Here is a 9,742-nt window from a genome sequence, read left to right as displayed (position 1 = left end):
GTGGTGGCTGGCAACAACCTGCAATAGCGTTTGAGGCCTGGCCAGGCTACCCCCAGGGCTGAGGGTACCCCTAAAGTTGTACCTTTGGGGTACCCTGCCCCCCCACCCCCAAAAAAAAAGCATTTTGTGCTCTTCTGCAGGAGAAAGGGGACAAAAAATCTGTTCCACCTGGGCAGGATTGAGACGCACCCCATGGCTCCTTGGGGAGCATCCCTGCACCACCTTGCTTCAGGACATGGTGGGAAGCTGGCTTGGTCTCTCTGGGGCAGCCATGCCACCTTCTGAACCCCCAGTGGGCCACGGGAGCACCGGTTGGTCTTCCTCTGCCCTGAGTGCTGCGCTCTGCACCTTAAATCCATCCCAGGCAAAAAGAGGGGAATGGTGCTGGCAAAAGAGACCTGGGACCACCAGCACAGAGCTGCCCAGGGCCCCACAGGGCTGATTTCGAGGGACACCCACACCCGTGTGCCCATGCCCGCCTCTCACTGCAGGGACCGAAGCACAGGGGCACAGACACAGCATCCCACGAGTGCACCCCCATGGAGAAGCAGCCGACAAGGCGCTCCCCACGGCCGGGCACTTACTTTTCTGACGCGAGAGGGAAAGACGCGACCATAACCATCACAGGCAAGCAGCTGTCGGGGTGGCTGGGGAGAAAATGCTTGGCACAGCAGCTCCAAGAACTGCAGCCATAAGCAAAATGCGGGCTGGCATAGCGGCTTTGCGTGTGTGTCCCTCCCCCAAACACCCCCCAGCCTCAGCCCGGCCGCAGCGTGACACCCTTGCAGAGCCGAAGAAGAGCTGCAGGCAAAAGCAGGCAAAGTTTTTGACCAGCGTGGCAGGGTGCTGCTGAAGAAGTGGCTTCTCTGGCAAATCCCGGGAGATTCCAGCGGCACCGCTGTAGGCAACGGCTGAGGAGAGTGCTGCGGATGCGGGGCTGACACATCACCTGAGCAGCCACGCAGGTTATCGAGGTGAGAGCTGGGATCGCTGCAGCTGTGCAGTCCATTAAAAAGGTGTCTGGCAACAGCACGTAGCTCTGCGGGTCCTTTTGCAGGAGACAAGCTGTGGTTCGCTCTGAGATGCCTTGTTGGAAGGTGACATTCCTGAGAAGCTTGAAGCCTGCGCATTTAACAACAGCGTTGAATTTTAGGATGTTTTTGCAGCTCCTTAGAAAGACAGTGAGCAGGAGACACCTTTCCAGCGGGCTCTTGCTGCTCACGTTAAAATGGGCAACACTGCTGGGGCTTGCAAATTTTAGGCAATTCCTAGTCTTCCATGGCTTAGCTTGAGGAGCATTGCTCATTAGCTGATTTTAGACACCTCCTCTTCCATGGCTTAGCTTGAGGAGCATTGCTCATTAGCTGATTTTAGACACCTCCAGGGCCTTCAGCTCCCCATCTCTGTTAATTCCCCTCTGCTCCCTCATAACAACAGAGCCCAGGCTGATTTCTGTTGAGCAGCTTCCCAGGGGAACTCCGTGCTGACCTCAGTGGCTGATGGAAACGTGTGACCTAGGAAAGTGCACCAACGTGGCATGTCACATGCTTTTATTAATTAATGTCTGGCAAGTGCTGGCTACACGGCCTGTGTCCACATGTGCCAGCAAGAGATTTATGGCATACGGGAACAGGAAAGAAGAAGGAACGGACCAAAGTCCCTGGACATACACTGAGAACTCAAGCAAAGGCAGAAGATGAAGGAGCTGTCAAAGAAGTCATCCTTGGTTGAAGCTCAAGTAGCAACGCCTGTGGGGAGCTACTGCATATTTGGAAAGAGGGCGGTTAGTGATGCGAGGACAGCTTGGCTACCGAGCACTTCTCATGCACTGTGGCATACCCTGGATTTGGTTCAGGTCGTCAAATTCCTTCAGGGAAGTCTTATGGTCCACAAGTGCGTGGAGAAGCCAGCTATGCTGTGGGCAGGAGGAACTGCTGTACTGTGCTGTTGGGCTAGGTCTGTGCCAGCTGGCTGTGTGGCACTCCTGTTGTAAAGTTCTGCAGAAAAGAATCCATCTCTGGGAGAGGGGTGGGGACAGGAGGAACAGTCCTGTTCTGACAGGACACGTCAATGCGGCAAGTTGGGGGAAAGTCTACTCCCTGCTTCAGCATCAAGCAATTGCAGTGGTCAGTGATGAGCAATACAGAGGTGATGTTAATTCCAGAATTTTCTGATTTCTGACGGTTAACTTGGCACCTATAAGGCTGTACCACCGATGACCACATTACAAGCTGTATAATTCATGCACCGAAGCAGATTTGCGGTCTTGTTTTCAGACCCACCAAAAAATGGCTGTACCAGCCGGAGCTCAGCAGGCTGATGTCCGCTTCTGTAACCCCCAGGCCTACAGCGTCCCTGACCCCAGCAGCAGGGACATGTAGCAGCAGGATCACAACTTGCTGCTGTAACAAGGAAAGGAGCTGCATTTTCCATGTTGCTATCCGATTGCTGTGTCGATTCTGAGCTTTGGAGGGGCCTGTTTGGTTGGTGAGGGACCACCCTTCGGCAGACAATCTCTTCTTCCAAGTCATAGAATCATACAATGGTTTATGTTGGAAGGGATCTTGAAGACCATCGAGTTCCAACCCCCCTGCCATAGGCAGGGACACCTCCCACTATACCAGGTTGCTCAAAGCCCCATCCAGCCTGGCCTTGAGCACCTCCAGGGACGGAGCTTACACACCTTCCCTGGGCAACCTGTTCCAGTGCCTCACCACCCTCAGAGTGAAAAATTTCTTCCAGGTATCTAATCTAAATCTACCCTCTTCCAGTTTAAAGCCATTCCCCTCATCCTGTCATTACATGCCCTTGTAAAAAGTCCTTCCCCAGCTCTCCTGTAGGCCCCTTTTAGGTCACTTCAAGTCACTCTTCTTGCTGTCTTCAATACCTCATCTTTTTGTCAGCATTTTCTGCTCTGCATGTTCTGCCACAAACTCCACCAACAGCAGCAACATCTGAAAACCTCTTGAAAACCCCAGGACCATGGCTCACAGACCCTCTTTCCTCTGCTGCAAGGCTTATATTGCCCCTCCCTTCATCAGGCTGACAGAAAGCATCACAGGATCAAAGGGAGCACCCCAAAATATACCCATCCTGCACACGGCGTGCTGATCCAATCCCTCAACCCTTTGTTTCCCCTCTAGCGTGTGCAGGTGCATGGCATATGATGCACAGCCCCACAGCCCAGGACAGCGAAGGGTGGTGACTGGAGGTGGCACATATGGCCAGAAGAGTCTGACCTCTCTGAAGCCATGTAGTGCCAAGGCAGGACTTGGCTCTCGTGAGCAAAGAACCAACGGGCAACGGGGGACTGTGGAGCCAGGTCACAGAGCTGTGGAGCATGGCGTAGCACGCTGGCCTCACTTGACAAGAGAAAAGCACACTCAGGCACAGCGAGCGCTTACAATCGAAGAAAAGGGAATGATGGCCAATGTTTTTTAGACTGTGTGAGCTCTGTGAGTTAAACTGGGGAGGGGTGGGGGGGAAAGGGAGGAAAAGGCTGTCTGATCAGTTCAAGAAACTCATGAAGATGGAGGCTACAAAGACTAGGTGTGAACTGCAGACTCAGTGCCTTGTTGAGCAGCATCCCTAGAAAGCACGTGTCCTAAGTAATTTGAAATGTAAGCAGAGATGGCAGAAAAACATTTCCAAAACCACCTGTTATGGGGAAAAGAAGTGATTTTGGAAAGGAAACCCTGGTAAAAAATACCTGAATCTGTTTTCTCATGTTAGATGGAGTGAAAAAAAATCAGAGTACTGGTACAGCCTTAATGGTGCTGTTAACTGCAATATTTCTGTATATCAGTATGTTTCTAGAAAATAAATGCTAGGCTCTTTGCTTATGGAGGAGGCTGTGAGAAATTCCGCTTACATAGCTGTTAGGACAGACTAAGGGAGGGGCCAACAGATCCCCCGAGACACACCAGGTTATGTATTCCTTCCAGAGCATCAAAGGAAAGGGAAAACTGTGATACCTTCTTTTATTAAAAAATACACCTAAGAGAAAAGCAATGCTGTGAATGGGTAGCAAAGAGGGTTCAAAGCCCATCACGGTTCTACCTTCTCCCCTCCACAGATGCCAACATTCAATAGCAATGGTTCCAGCTCTCCTTGGGGTCTCCTCTCTCTCCTTGCCCACTGGGCTCACTGTCATGCTATGTGGCATATCGTCTTGCTTTGGTCTCAGCAACCAGCGAAAGGCTGAAGGATTGGGTCTTTTTAGTCTAGAGAAAAGACTTAGGGGGAATCTTATAAATACTTATAAATACTTAAAGGGAGGGTGCCAGGTAGATGGGACCAGTCCTTTTTCAGTAGTGGCCAGTGATAGGACAAGAGGTAACGGGCACAAACTTGAACATAGCAAGTTCGATCTAAACATGAGGAGGAACTTCTTTACTTTGAGGGTGGCAGAGCACTGGCACAGGCTGCCCAGAGAGGTGGTGGAGTCTCCTACTCTGGAGACATTCAAAACCCACCTGGACACCGTCCTGTGCAACGTGCTGTAGGTGATCCTGCTCTGGCAGGGGGATTGGACTAGATGATCTCCAGAGGGTCCCTCCCAACCTTGACCATTCTGTGATTCTGTGACTTGGCAGCTCCCAGGAACTCAGGCTTGCAGAGGTGCCCTTGCTGCACACCGGCTGCAGCTCTGTTGGTGACGCTGCTGGGTCTCATGTGAGGGTGCAGCATCAAGAGCACGTTTGCTCTGTTCATGTGAGGAGTTGGACAGCACAGAGGAGCTGCCTTCCTAAAACAGTGCTGGCATCAACAAGCCCCTGCCCGTTGTATGTCTGATCTCCCCTCCCCATGCCCCTGTGCACTGGTCCTGCCTGTGTGCACAGCACAGGTCCTACTGGTGACCATAAAGTCACAAGCAAAACCAGCTTCAGAGCCAGAGCTCAGCTGCCTACCCACAAATCAAACATCCTGGTAGGGGACGATCAAGGAGAGGTGGAAGATGGCAATAGTGTTAGTCTGAGACATGGGACAACGAGGTTGCTAAATGAGACAGCAGTCCCTTCCCCAGCACCTAGCAGGACGTGAATTTAGATGTCCTCCAGTGCTGTATCTGGGAGATGCGGAGGTGCACCTCAGGAGCGTGCCTGGGCTGCCAAGATCAGCTGCTCTCTGGTACTAACAGAAAAGTGGACAACCCAGCCAAGAAGCCATCAGAGCCACTGCACAGCAGCCAAGTAAAGGTCCTCTTCCATTTCAGCTCTAGCAGGGCTGAGATCTCCGTCTCAACAGACAAAAGCATTAGAGGGTGTGCTGATTTAAACTAAAATGATATGAACTGCTTACTGTAATCGCAGGTTAAATAATCTTCATTCTGCAGTTATACTTTATTTTGGTAGGTTTACTGTCACTGGCTGAGAGCTATGCGAATATGCTGATAAATATAGACTTTACATTAAAATTGGCACTCATTTTAACTTGGTGGATATGTTAATCTATTCACATTTATACAAGCACTGAACAGTTATAACATGCATTAATTCAGATACTTAATTTACATTTTATTTTGTTAGGAAATAGTGAAGGAAGCATTTTTTACTTGTCATTTAGAAAATGGAATATTTAATTGATTGCAAAAACAGCATTTAAAAATGGATTCTTGAATTAATAATACAACCTAAAACAGATCGGATTCATAAAAGCATGCGTGAATGAACTGCTGTGGTCTTTTTAGGCGGGCTGGTTTAGCGCTAGAATAACCCGATCTAACCACAAAGGTAGCCTTAGTGTGAGACTTGGACTACAGAGCTTCAGAGAGGTCTCTTCCCACCTAAGTCTTTCTGTGGTAACTACATGAGTTCTTCCAACGACTGGATCCTTCAGGCTTTCGGAATGAGGAAATCTTGTGGTCTCACACTTTTTTTCCCTTGCTTGTTGTGGGCGTGTAAAAAAAAATAATTCCAGCCTTTTCTCCTCCCAGCCCAGTTTTCAGCTTTGAATGAGTTGTTCCTTCAATGGCGGTGACCCAAACCACTGAAATTGAATTGTACGTTTGCAAAAGCAGACGGAAGTGGACAACTTGCTGAGCATTTTTTCACACTAGGCTTTAGGAGCTTAAGGTTTGCCTGTTCTTAAGACTTTTTTAAACTAAGACTTAAATTTATTTTATGTATTCAGAAGAATAAACATAAATTAGCATAAATTAATCAAGATGTTTGACTATTTTTATAAATGAAATGCATTTTATTGGATCAAAACAGCTATGTTTCTTCTGATACTGTAACTACTAGGCAACAGAGTTGGAGAAACTTCCTCCAGTTGTCTTTGGAAAGAGAGATAGGACATTTTGTTTCCTTCTATTAGTCTTTAACTCTCTTAATGCTGCAGTCTTCCTTGCCTACTGCCACTGCTTTCAAGCGGTCACAGATCGCACGCTCCTCAGGCGTTGCCACTCAGCTTGTCAACAACATCTCCACAGTTTGTCCTCGTGGTTCACACGGCAGGGAAGAAGTAGAGCCATGGTTGATTATACAAAGGACAACAGCTCAGAAACTGTCAAACCAGCCAGGTCTGCTTTGTGTGGGTCTCTCAGTCTAAGCTTGCTCAGAAGTTTGCATAATCACCCTACGTTAAACGATCTACCAACGGGCGCTTGGTAAGCGCCCAGCGTGCCTTGCCCCGCTCCAGGAGAAATGAAACATCAGCGCTCTTCTTACCAGTTTGCACAAGACTGTTCACTGTGGCTGCATTGTGGTCTGGGCTCCATCACCTCAACATCGTGCTGTGCTTTGGCTGAAGCTTCACTTAGCCAAGTGAACGACTAGATACTCTTCCTATCCCTCCTCTCTGGGACTTGGAGGAGCTGCCTGCCATTTCTCTGCAGACATCAGAGGGCAGCAATCCTGCTGTCATCTGTAACTACGACTTCCCAACCACGTCCATCTGCCTATCATCTGCAGTGAAAAACATCCTGGGAGGACCTGCTCTTATTTTCAGCCAGTATAAGCAAGTTCTTTTGGGATTGTTTTTCTTCTCCACTGCCAACTTGAGATGTCTGGACTGATTTGGCCAGCATTTGAATCGGGCCTTCAGATCTTCAGCAACATCACTTTTCACCTGAAGCCATGCAACCGCTACTTCTTATCCCAGCTTGCTCTGCTGCAGAGCATCTTGCTACCCAGCATATATCTGACCTGATTTAGGACCGGCAGCGTCCCTGCTTTGGAGGGGAAGCTGGACCAGATGACCTCCAGGGGTACCTTCCAATCAGCGTTTCTAAATTATATATATTTTTATGCAGTAATTGTCTCATAAGAATTCATCCCCAATAATCTAAGTGAATACCACTGAAACACACTCTGCAATTGAGCCTTAAAATAGTCTGCTGAAGCACAGAAGCCTTACACAACCTTTTCAACAGACAGTACCAAACTGCCCACGGCACAGCTCCGAGGGTACAGTTAGGTAAATAATACCTTAAGAGTGCTTAACGAAAGACTGAATGCTGCTGAGCTACGGGGCTAGTTTAATCGCTTGCTGTGTTTGTAACAGATGAAGAAGATGGTCCCACTGGTGGAAGGTGATGGTCATGGCTGGGACAGCTTCTGTGCACATCCCAAAGCAGACACAGCAGCAGCAGAGCCCCAGGGATGGGACCTCGCTGAGCACATCTGCTCACTGGAAAGAGGAATACTTTGCTGAGCAGCCTCATCAACCACCCTTGCCAAGCTACCTAGGAAAAATGCCCACAGATGGGGCAATCACAGCTGGACAAGGTAGACTGGTCACTTGGGTGCACGACCAGTAATTATTAATAAATGGGCTTAAAGAGGCTGGCAAAAGTCTTCCCTCTTGTTGTGCTGCACTGCTCCAGCTTCCTGAAACTCCGACTTGAGTTGTCTCATCAACTTAGTTATTTCCAATCACTCTAAAAGGGCAATTTCTCCAGCTCCATTTTAGAAAGTGTTTATGTCACACCGACAGCTGTTCCAGGAAATCTGCAAGCTAGGCAGTTCTTTAAAGGAGTTCACAATTACTTTAACTTAGTGTATCCCCATTTTAAGTACTTCAAGTCTAGGTGAAGTAAACTTTTCAGATCCTATTACCACTACAGTGATAGAGGTGATCTTAAAAAAAAAAAATCAAGTAATTTTTGACTGACCTTTTTTTGCTACTCAAATCGGTCAAACTGATTTTATTTTGTTGACCTGGATTTCTTGTTTTAAAGAGAAGCAATTTACCCCTCTGCTGTTTCAGTATTTCACATCTGGACTGCTACAGCAGCCTTCTTGACATCCTTAAGGACCAGCACAGAGCTGGGTCTTTTCCAGCCTTCTAGGCTTTCTCCAGCAGCCCAGAGCCTGACAGAGAAGCAGACCACAGACGTCTTCGGGTGGTTCTCACAGGACGACAAACACCATTTACTGAAGACTGCTGATCAAAAAAGCCTTCGCCCCAATAGATGCTATTTAAAATCCTCCTTAGTGTTTGCCTAGGAAGTACATCATCCCCATATGACACCAGCACCAACAGAGAATAAATATTTACAGAACACTTCCCTCTCCTCTCATTACAAACAATTCTGCTATCTGCAGTTGGTAATGGACATGTGCCATGTTCAATTATATCAAAAACAAAAGGCATTCTAAAAAAAGCTGCTTATGTTTCTAGCCTTGTCACTTACAGGCTTTGTTCCCACTGGCTTCATTTTTGTACTTTGTAATTTCTAGCTTCTGTTGATTTGATTATTTCCCCCCTTTGGGGATTAAATATTGCACAGTTACTGCCCTTATTCCCTCTCTTCCAAGGTTAGTTTTTAATGTCCTCTCATTTGCATTTATACTTGTAAGCCATTTAAAAATTCTCAATTTTCATCTGTATTTTTGTATGAATTCCCTCTTCCTGTAAGCCTTCTTCAAAGTATTCCCTCGGCTATTCCTAAACCAGAGCTACCCTTAACAGTTACTCCTGAGCAGCACCCCAGCAACAGGCCATCGTTTCCTGGTTGTGTGCGCAATGCACTCCTGCCCACTCACACTGCTTTCACATTACACCACACGCATTTATAAACCACTTATTATCCTTCATCATCAGCGGCGGCTTCATTACAGGGCCACCACTTCAAACACCTCTCTAGCCTGCAGTTCCTAGAAAGCTTGCTGCTAATGGTGGCCATTACAATCCAGTGGTCTATCCCATCAAACCCGAACCGCTGGGAGGAGCGTGTGCATCCTTTGTCAACTTTGCGCTTTGTCCAAAGCCCGTTTGCAAGTTCAGACCACATCCTTTGTTCTGTTAGCTGAGCACCTAGGTGATATCTGGATAAACCTCAGCTGAAGAAATTTGGTTTACTCCCACAGCCTTCTCACACACTGGATGATGGCACAGCATCTCCTGTTATGAAGACTGTACCACACACACAATCAACACCTCACAGGATTTACTTCCTCTCTGTTTAAGGAGGGAAGCCCCAGGAAAATGGTTTAAGACAACGTGGGGATTGAGATCCAGACTGGCAGCGGTACCACAAACCATATGAGCCATAGTCTGGATAAGAATTTACCTCTACTTTTTTCTGTGCAAAATGGGAACCCGCGCACTGCTTCTCAAAGCAAAAGCAAAGACTGACTCAATGCTAACTCACTTGAGCAGAAGACTTAACACCAGCTTCTGAGCTGATGGCTTTGCAGGGTCCCTGCACAATTACACGGCAAGAGGAGCATTGCTCTCCACCTACACAGTCCTCTGAACGGTTTTAATAACGAACCCCTGGAAGCTATTTGGTTTC

The sequence above is a fragment of the Charadrius vociferus genome, unplaced genomic scaffold, assembly GCF_000708025.1.
Source record: "Charadrius vociferus isolate BGI_N301 unplaced genomic scaffold, ASM70802v2 scaffold301, whole genome shotgun sequence".
NCBI lineage: Eukaryota > Metazoa > Chordata > Aves > Charadriiformes > Charadriidae > Charadrius > Charadrius vociferus.
The sequence above is the reverse complement of the archived record's forward strand: the minus strand, read 5'-3'. Positions refer to the sequence as shown.